Below are 9,068 nucleotides of genomic sequence, written 5' to 3'. Positions count from 1 at the left end.
TTTTAGCAAAAGTTTGTAGTTTTAGGGTTTTTTTTTAAAGACCTTATCTTCTGGAGTGTTTGCTTCTGCCCCTGATTTAAACTCTGTATTTATGTCTCATATGATTATTCACTGAAACTGACAGAAATGCAAAAGAATATTTTCTTTTTTTTTTTTCTTTTTTTTTTTTTTAAAGTTCCGAGTTTTTAAAAAACCTGTGTGTGTTTTGGAGGCCTGACTTGTTTGTTATTTTTGGTGCTGAAGTTGAACTGAACTACAAAAGCCAAGATATGTTGTAAGCACATCTCTAACTACTGTGTTGTAATCTTATTTCATTCAGCTGCTGAGGGCTTATATGGCCACTGAAAGGAATGCGGTCCTGGCTGAGTACTTTTCCAGTGAAAAATGTTAATTTGTTCCATGCCATCACCATGAGGTTTTTTTTTTTTTTGTGTACCTATGTTCAAAGTCAACTTTCACTGATTATCTCAGGTAAGACACAGAAGGAGAGAGAAGGAAACTAAACTTCTATGCAATTTCTAAACTTCTCAGAAATTCTTTAAGAGCAGTGAATTTTAAAAGTTTTGTGGTTTATTAGTTTTTATAATATACATCATTGTTTTGCAACTCAGTATTCCTCTGCAAAATATCTCAAATGTCAGAAATAAAAGATAATTCCCTTCCCTTCCCTTCCCTTCCCTTCCCTTCCCTTCCCTTCCCTTCCCTTCCCTTCCCTTCCCTTCCCTTCCCTTCCCTTCCCTTCCCTTCCCTTCCCTTCCCTTCCCTTCCCTTCCCTTCCCTTCCCTTCCCTTCCCTTCCCTTCCCTTCCCTTCCCTTCCCTTCCCTTCCCTTCCCTTCCCTTCCCTTCCCTTCCCTTCCCTTCCCTTCCCTTCCCTTCCCTTCCCTTCCCTTCCCTTCCCTTCCCTTCCCCCTGTCCTGTGAATGGTGCTGAGGCTCCTGAACCATGAATTGAGGAGTGCAGTGAAATAAATTATTGTTAGAGAAAAAACTCTATTTTACAGATTTTCCCCTTCAAAATCCACAGTCTGAAAGGGAAATATCCCCTCTTCCATTCCCCATATGTCTGGAGAGTCATACAGAAAAAAGAGTGGGCAACTTTTGATATTCTTAATTGCCACAAGAGAGTTAAAGCTTTAAGCTGTAACTTAACCACTACCCCCAACTCTTATTACATTCAATCATACTTGAATGCACTGTAGCAGAATTTAATTTAGATTTTGTAAGATTTGGCCTTTTGAAATCAGCATAAATTATAATGTTCCAGTCAATAGTTTGTCCAACAGACAGCAAGTCACTTGATTTTGCTTTAGAATGTCTCAATCTGTTAAACAATAGAGCTTTTCTTTGCTGAAGTGGGATTGGTGTGCATTCAGTAAGAATAAGCTCATTCTAACAGCTTTTCTTTGCTTTTCTGTTTTAAAGAGAGAGAATTTGTAAATACTCTGTATTAAATTTGGTAGCAATCTCTGAACCATGCTGATAAAAGCAAAAATTGACCCAAACTACTCAACCTCAATCTAATAAGATCAAAAGACATCAGGTAATTTTAGCTTATTTATTTGGGGTGTTTTTTTGTAACTTGTTTTTTTCACAGTTATTTAATTGTTTGTTCTGCGATTTTTTCCCCCCAGGAACATCTGAAAACAACACTGTGAAATGCTGCAGGACAGAGAATTCTTACACCATTTTTCTAGCTAAGAATGAACCAGAAAGCCCACAAGAAGGATTCTTTTTATCTTTTCTGGACAATATAATTATGTGCTAACTTCTCTGTGTGGTTAACTGAATAGGATGTTGCTAATTACTAATTACCATCAGGAAAGGGAGTAAATATGAAACCATACATATCCAAGATACTTTCCAGATGGAGGAATAGGTTTGCTGACTTTAACCTTTTGTATATTGATTTTCCCAGTCCTGTTTCTCTTCACTCTATTGCAGACCAAACACTGTAAGGAGCTAAAGGAGAAACTGTATTTGATACAAAGCTCCTTCTTAGATCAGCACCAAGATATCCCAGCTATTCCAGATTAAAGTAAGGCTGATTCCTCTATTTTTAGGACTATTGTCCATGGCTTACCATGTTGGGGTTCACATGCAGTACTACTGCAATCAGAAAATTACTTTGCTAACATGAACTAGAGATATATGTTCTGATTCTTACTCTTTGTCAATTCTAATCAGTCAGTTATTTTCTGAGAACTGTTTTGGTTGAATATCACAAGCAAATTATTCAAACATTAATCAATAATGAGAAAAACTAAGCCAAGGTTCTACATGGATTTTTTTAAAAGCTCTGTGGTAGAAATTTTGAATTTGCTAAAGAGAATCAAAGTTCAGGCATTGACCTCACTGGGACCAGATTTTCATTTTAGATGTTCTACAGGGCCACTGAATTATTTTGATTTCTAATTCCTAAATGACAAAGATTTTAAAAATGGTTACATAGAGCTATACATCAGTAATGTACACAGCAATGTACACAATAAGTTAAAAAGTAATGACCATCTGCTCTCCTGGGATTTGGCTCCTTATTGAGCAAGAAACTTTTAGGTATTTTTTCAGGGGAAAAAAAAAAGGCTGATTTTTTTCCTTTTGTTTCCTAGCTGTCTTTCTGCCTGGATGTTGCATCCAATTTCCTTTGAATCCTGGGATATGCATGTAGATTGGGGCAGTGGGTGGGTATTCAGCTTCAGTTTTGCTTTCATTTGGAGTCATCCCACACTGTTAATTATGCCCATTTTGTAAAAGCTGAATCTCTGTAAGCCAGAAGCTTGGATCTGGAGTTTCTATGGTCTGTAACAGTGGCAGGGTTTTTTTGTTTTGGTGAGGTTTTCTTTTTCTTTTTTGTTTGTTTGTTTGTTTTGTTGTTGTTATTGTTGTTTGTTTGCTTGTGGGTTTTTTATTGTTGTTGTTTTGGTTTTCTTTCTTTTCAGAGAAGAAGAATGGATGTCTTGTTTTTTCCTCTCATTTCTTAGGGGAAATTAAAAAGCAGCCATGGCTCTGCATTATGGCCTTCCTTTTTGCTTAGCTTTAATTTTAGTCATCTTTTGCTGGTTCCTGTTATACCCAGTTCTTGAACTCTCAGTACAATAAATGTTATTGTTCCTGGGGAGAATGAGTTGCATGGATGTCAAGTCATCAACAATCAGCTGGCCAGCTGCCTGAAGCCTTTTTTGTTTTCTTCATGGGACATAACTACAAGTATTTATTCATACAAAAGAGTCTTACACACCTAAGTAGACCTATTGACAGTGGTGGTGAATTGAAAGTGGGAAAAAAACAAGGTTGGGCCATGTCTTTTAAATCTAGGACTGAAGTTCTAGTTCTAGCTGTCACAATTCTTTAGCTGATGGCATAAATTTAATTGCTTTTGGCAACATATACACCCCTATACTATTTTAATTTTTTTAAAGGGCAGATAAAAGAAATCAAATTCAGAAGAAGCAAATTGTTTTGCAAGTAATTTCAAAAGCAAGGGATGATGTGTTTAGGGCAAAGATAGAGGCTCTTGATATGTTTAGTAAAAATATTAAATTGAGTCTGTCTCATACTATTAGAATCTCATTTAGTACTCATTTCTCTGAAAAAACATTCTAGTACAGAGAGATTGTTGTCTTCCTTGATATACCAAACTCTTAAATTCAAGACTGTGGAAGACAGACGTGACAAATTTGACAATAACACCATCTAAAGATGAGGAAGGAAGCTGAAAAGTAAAAACTAGTTATTAGAGAGTTATATAATGAAAGGGAACATTATGCTTCTTGCAGTAGCAGGAATTAATATTAGTTTGTTCAATAATAAAAGATGAAACCCATAGAAATTTGCAATACCTTTTAAGCAAACATTCAGAGAATGTCAAAATTAAGCTAAAAAGGGAGAAACCTACTTTGAACTTGCTTAAACTGGAAGTTTCAGGCAATAATTACTTATTAACATTCAATAAGATCACAACAGCTTGAAATGACTGGTATCTGAGGAAGTCTCATGCAGATTTCTGAATTTACTATCATGAAGGTCTCTGCCACTCCCATAGCTGTCATTACATAGGATGCTCCCCCACCTTGTTTCATATGCAGCATGTTTCCTTTCTCCTCACCTGATAGGATTTCTTCTCAGCTGCAGGGTCCCTTTCTGGGGCCACCAAGCATCACCTGTGCTCCTCACACACAAGGAGGGAGGGATAGAGTGGGATTCAGTCACTAAGCACAGGTGTCTGGCACTGCTTGAGACACCTTGGGCTGGCCTGCCCAGCCCAGCTGCTGGTTGAGACAATGCAGGTGTTCTCTAAGATCAGTGTCAGCTCTGTCACACCAGCAAGTCTTGTGCATCTCAGATACTTGCTTAGGTCTCTGACAGTGTTTTACATGTGAGCTTGGTATCTGGGCTACATGTGAAGTTCAAAGAGCTGCTCATTTTGTTCTAGTCCCCTCCATGTGGCCCCTGACAAGCCTCACAGAGCCTGATGACATCTTCAGCTTTACTTCTCAGCAGTTTATAGCCCCTCACCTCAGCCCCACAGCCTGCTGCCTGTCCCCCCAGGTTACCTGCTCAGCTCAGCACCCACCCATCAGCCCCACAGTCCCCTGCAGGGTCTATCTGTTCCAGCCCAGTGCAGCTGAGTGCTTGGCAAGTGTCAGTGACAGTCCTCTAGCTCACTGGAGAAGGATGAGAATCCTCTGCTGAAAGGAAGCTGATTGTTCTTTCTGTTGGAGTCCACCAAAATCTGTACAGAGGGCACCACAGCAGATGGATGCAAAAGTAACTCGAATGCAGGAATTCTGAAATGCCGTGGGCTTCCCTTTCCCTTCCCTTCCCTTCCCTTCCCTTCCCTTCCCTTCCCTTCCCTTCCCTTCCCTTCCCTTCCCTTCCCTTCCCTTCCCTTCCCTTCCCTTCCCTTCCCTTCCCTTCCCTTCCCTTCCCTTCCCTTCCCTTCCCTTCCCTTCCCTTCCCTTCCCTTCCCTTCCCTTCCCTTCCCTTCCCTTCCCTTCCCTTCCCTTCCCTTCCCTTCCCTTCCCTTCCCTTCCCTTCCCTTCCCTTCCCTTCCCTTCCCTTCCCTTCCCTTCCCTTCCCTTCCCCCTGTTCAGTAATTCTGCCTTTCTGTTGTAAAGTCAGAATCCCTCATCTTCATTTTGGGCATCAATTATACTGGTGACAACATGAAGTGTCTGTGCAGTGACTGGAACTATGTGAACTTTGAACAGAGGATTTGTTTCCCAAAAGTTAATTTGACATTTCCTCTTCTTCTCTGGTTGTCTGGTTGCTTTGGTGTCTTACAAAAATATATTTCTTCTTTTTTCTTCTCCTAGCAGCTGGAGCTGGTAGCTACTTCTCATAGAGTGGATTCTTTTCTCTTTTACATCCTCTTTCAAGGTGAATTTTAATAATATCTCATGTGGTACAAACAATCTTAGTAATTTTAGTATTTTGTAAAATGTCGTTTTCTTTTAACATTAAAAAACCCTCACAACAACCTATCAGGAAACCCATATTCAGTTTTTTTTCCACAGTGGAAACTGTGAATTATTTATAACAGTAGTTTGATTATATTAAAAAGCACAATCCCAAGTCTGCAGTACATTACTGGCTCCATTCCTTGCCTAAAACAGGCGTGTTTATATTTTTCCTCAGTAAATATGTGATAATTAAATGCAAATAGACCATATTTTTCAAATGAATTCCCAACCCTGGAAACTTGGATGATGATAATCTTGCCTAATAAATGCACAACTGCAAGTGAAATCAAAGTTTACTGAAGCAGAACATTCTTAGCAGTCAGTAGCAGCCATCATTTAGTGAAAAAAAACCATACAGGATTAATATAGACACATCATTGAAAAATGGATAGCCCAAAGGTATTTTATAATTACGGAGTATACCTAAGCATTAATTGAAAACACTGTGCACTCTTTATGGGATGTTCTCAGCTAATCCATTCCTTTAAATTATTAGGCTATATTGAAGCCATGCCTAAGGCTGTCATCAGTTCTCGTGCATGTTCCCCATTGTGTGTGTTATCCCCTGTTTCTAGGTCAGCTTTTCAGCCTTTTCCTTTCCCCTTGTGGAGGAAAGCAATTTCTCTCCCATGCATTTCATTTATGAAGAGGCATGTGCATGTTTCCTGGTCTTCTCCCTCTCCCTTGCAGCCTGAGGTCCTGCATCTCCCTTGGAGCTACTGGGAGGATTTTTGTATTGCTCTGATAGTTCTCTCATCCCATGAGCAGCTCTATTTCCCCCTCTTTTTGATGAACAGTGTCTCTCTGATGTCTTTCCAGATCTGGGCTAAGGACAGAGGAATGCAGAATCCCAGAGAAGAGATCCTCAAAGAAAGGACTTTGCCTGTCCAGCCTGCAAGGAGAAACTGACACATCCTCTGCAGCCATCCTTGTTCCCTCCTCCTTGTCTCGTTCTTCCCAGAATGCTCCACTTTTACACAGCTGTTTTCTAACATCTGGAAATATATCATCCTATGCCCTTAAGAAGAGCCTCTAAGCATGGGATTTTGTCTCAGTGGCAGGATGCTGGCAAGAAGCCAAGCATTGTCTTTGTTCTACCTGGCTGATTGTTCTCCTTGCCCAAATAACTCAGTTTTCCTTTCTGGGATTCCTGTAGCTGCACTCCCAAGACCACATTCATAAGGTATTTGGAGAGACTCCTATGAGTATATCCCCTTCTTTCCTTACAACTTCCTCACATGAAAACTATTTTCCCCCTTTAACTAATTCTCCATAACAGTTAAAGACAAAAGCTCCATTTTGTTCACTCTTTATGACCTTATGAATGGGGAAGAATATTACACAGCCCATAGGAAGCATGAATTTAGTCTGATGGCTATTCCTTCTGTAGCTCTCACTTTCATGCAGTACTGTTTTCTGGCCTGAACCTGGACCAAGAGAGCAGTTGCAGGGGAGGGAAAGGCAGGTTCCTGGAAGAAGGAGTAGCTGACAGGATGTTGCTTTTGTTGGAAAAGATCCGTCCTGTTGACAACAGGGAGGACCCAGTAAGGCTGAGTGTTAGCTACCAACCAGGCAGCATGCTGCCAATCAGATTGCAGAGACCAAACTTTCCTTCTTCCTGCCAAGAAAAGGCACTTAAATAAAGACTGAAGTATGATTTCAATTTCACTCTGTTAATGCAGACAGCAGAAAAACACAGTGACTCACTGAATGCATTCTTGCCTGTTCAATAAATAAAATTTTCTCCCAGAAGCCTGCAATTTTGCATTGGTAGAGAGGCATAGTGAGCACTTGGTCCTAGGATGTGCACAGCACAGCAACTGAGATTTCATGCTCAGAAAGGCCAAGAAGTGAACATGTTGGAAAGTTCTCAAAAAAGGCCACAACTTACATTAATTTTCTGTTTCCTTCACAGATATAGAAATAGCTGCTTTAAAAAATATGAAGGGACAATAGCTAATGCTATTCCCACAGCTTTAAATCTTAAAAAACCCAACCTGCCTCAAAGCAGTCACCCTTTTACTCTTGCGTCCTGTAGCTCTCTCCATGATGTGTGGTGAGGGGAGTGAGCCAAAGGGGATGGCTGAAGGATGTAATGCCACAGACAAGGCTGTAAAATTACTGTGTAAGCTACAAATTTGCTTCATAGCACTGCTACATTAAACAGTGATGAGTCGGGGAGATTTTTTTTTCTCTAAGTCCTCCCCTGCTTGTTGTCCTAATGCCTGAGCAGTTTCTCAGTCACATAGCAGGATGACCCCCAAAAGTTGGCAAATGTATTGGCCAGTGGCATTGTTTGTTCTTTATCTGAAGGTGACCAGGAGATATGAATAACAGTTTAATTTTGGATTTTAGATGCAAGCCTGAGGTTTTCACTTTATGTAATGCTTTCTGAAATGTCCTGAAAAGAACTGAAGAGTTAGGCTGTAGTCCAGGAAAGGAAATGAATGGTAGAAATGATACATAATCTCCCCTGACATCCTGTTAACATAGCCTCGTGCTTAGCCCAGGAACTCTGCCTTGCAGAGCTGGCAGGGTGAACAGACCCTGCCCACAAATGTGTTTTTGCAGCCCTGTCCTGGTTTGCTGTGTACCACAGCCCTTAGTGCATGCCAGGATCTCTGTGTTTGCTGCTGTGACTCCCCCTGCTCTGGGGTGGGGGGCCCAGACTGGCACTGCTCAGGTCATACAGCTCATGGCTCTTCTCAGGCACACACAGCCTGGCTCCAAGCCTGGGAATGCAAGGAAAAGATTTTAACTGACTTCAGGAAGTTGTGTTCAAGTCCTTTGGGAGGAGCTGGGATGAAGGACAGGAAGTGCAATGTAATGTGAGGTGGGATTTTTCCCCAAATAATTATTTATTTATGAATGTATTTATTGACTTCTTTGATGTTTTAATCACTGTGGAAGCACAGCAACCTGATGGATCTCTATTAACATACATTTAAATACAAAAGGGGCAGTTTACTTTTCTGCAGTTTGAGCACCTGCAATTCACATCAGCTCCAGCTGGAATTCTGAGTGTTCAGCATATTAAACATCCAGTAAACAATGCTATAACAGCATTGACTTTAGGATGAAATCATAAATGCATGAAAACAGGACAAAGTCTATAGCTCTTTGTAGCTATATTCAAGCTGTTATGCCTCTTGGTCCTGGAATAGAAGGCTGGAAAAGATCTCAGTGGCTGTGGATTAGCTCAGCTTTGTAATTATAGCACCTGAGATGAGAGCTGCTATTTTGCTTATATTAGATAACCAACCCAAAATTGTCATATGAAAGGAGGATTAATTTTTTATTCCAATACTAAAACCAAATTAATCTTTGAGCTGAATTAGTCTGATTTGCTAAGTCCTGCAGGCCACCACTTTTCTTGTTTAATGTGATGAAACTACTAATTCTCCATTTCTGGTGGGAAAAATTGAGAGGGTGTAACTTTGTGCAACTTTGTTTTGCTTTTGCAATATGCCCTTCCCCACAGAATCTCATTTGTGCTGTTTGCCATCTAATATCCATACACCTCTGGCAAAATCATGGTGCAAAATTGAGTATCTTATTAAACATACTGAATCCAAGTATTTGTGCATAGTGAGTAACTTGACCTACTAA

General features: G+C 40.2%; 1 long non-coding RNA gene across 1 annotated transcript; it reads left to right on the top strand.

Annotated features, from left to right (window-relative positions):
• The first annotated feature begins 1,426 nt into the window (after window positions 1–1,426).
• LOC306798691 lies at window positions 1,427–8,004 on the top strand. Its single transcript, XR_013773439.1, has 3 exons — window positions 1,427–1,540; window positions 5,313–5,376; window positions 6,279–8,004. It is a non-coding gene; the product is annotated as an uncharacterized lncRNA (long non-coding RNA).
• The last annotated feature ends 1,064 nt before the right edge of the window (window positions 8,005–9,068 follow it).

This window comes from Erithacus rubecula (genome assembly GCF_903797595.1).
Source record: "Erithacus rubecula genome assembly, chromosome: 2".
NCBI lineage: Eukaryota > Metazoa > Chordata > Aves > Passeriformes > Muscicapidae > Erithacus > Erithacus rubecula.
This window is presented reverse-complemented; position numbering and strand designations above follow the sequence as displayed.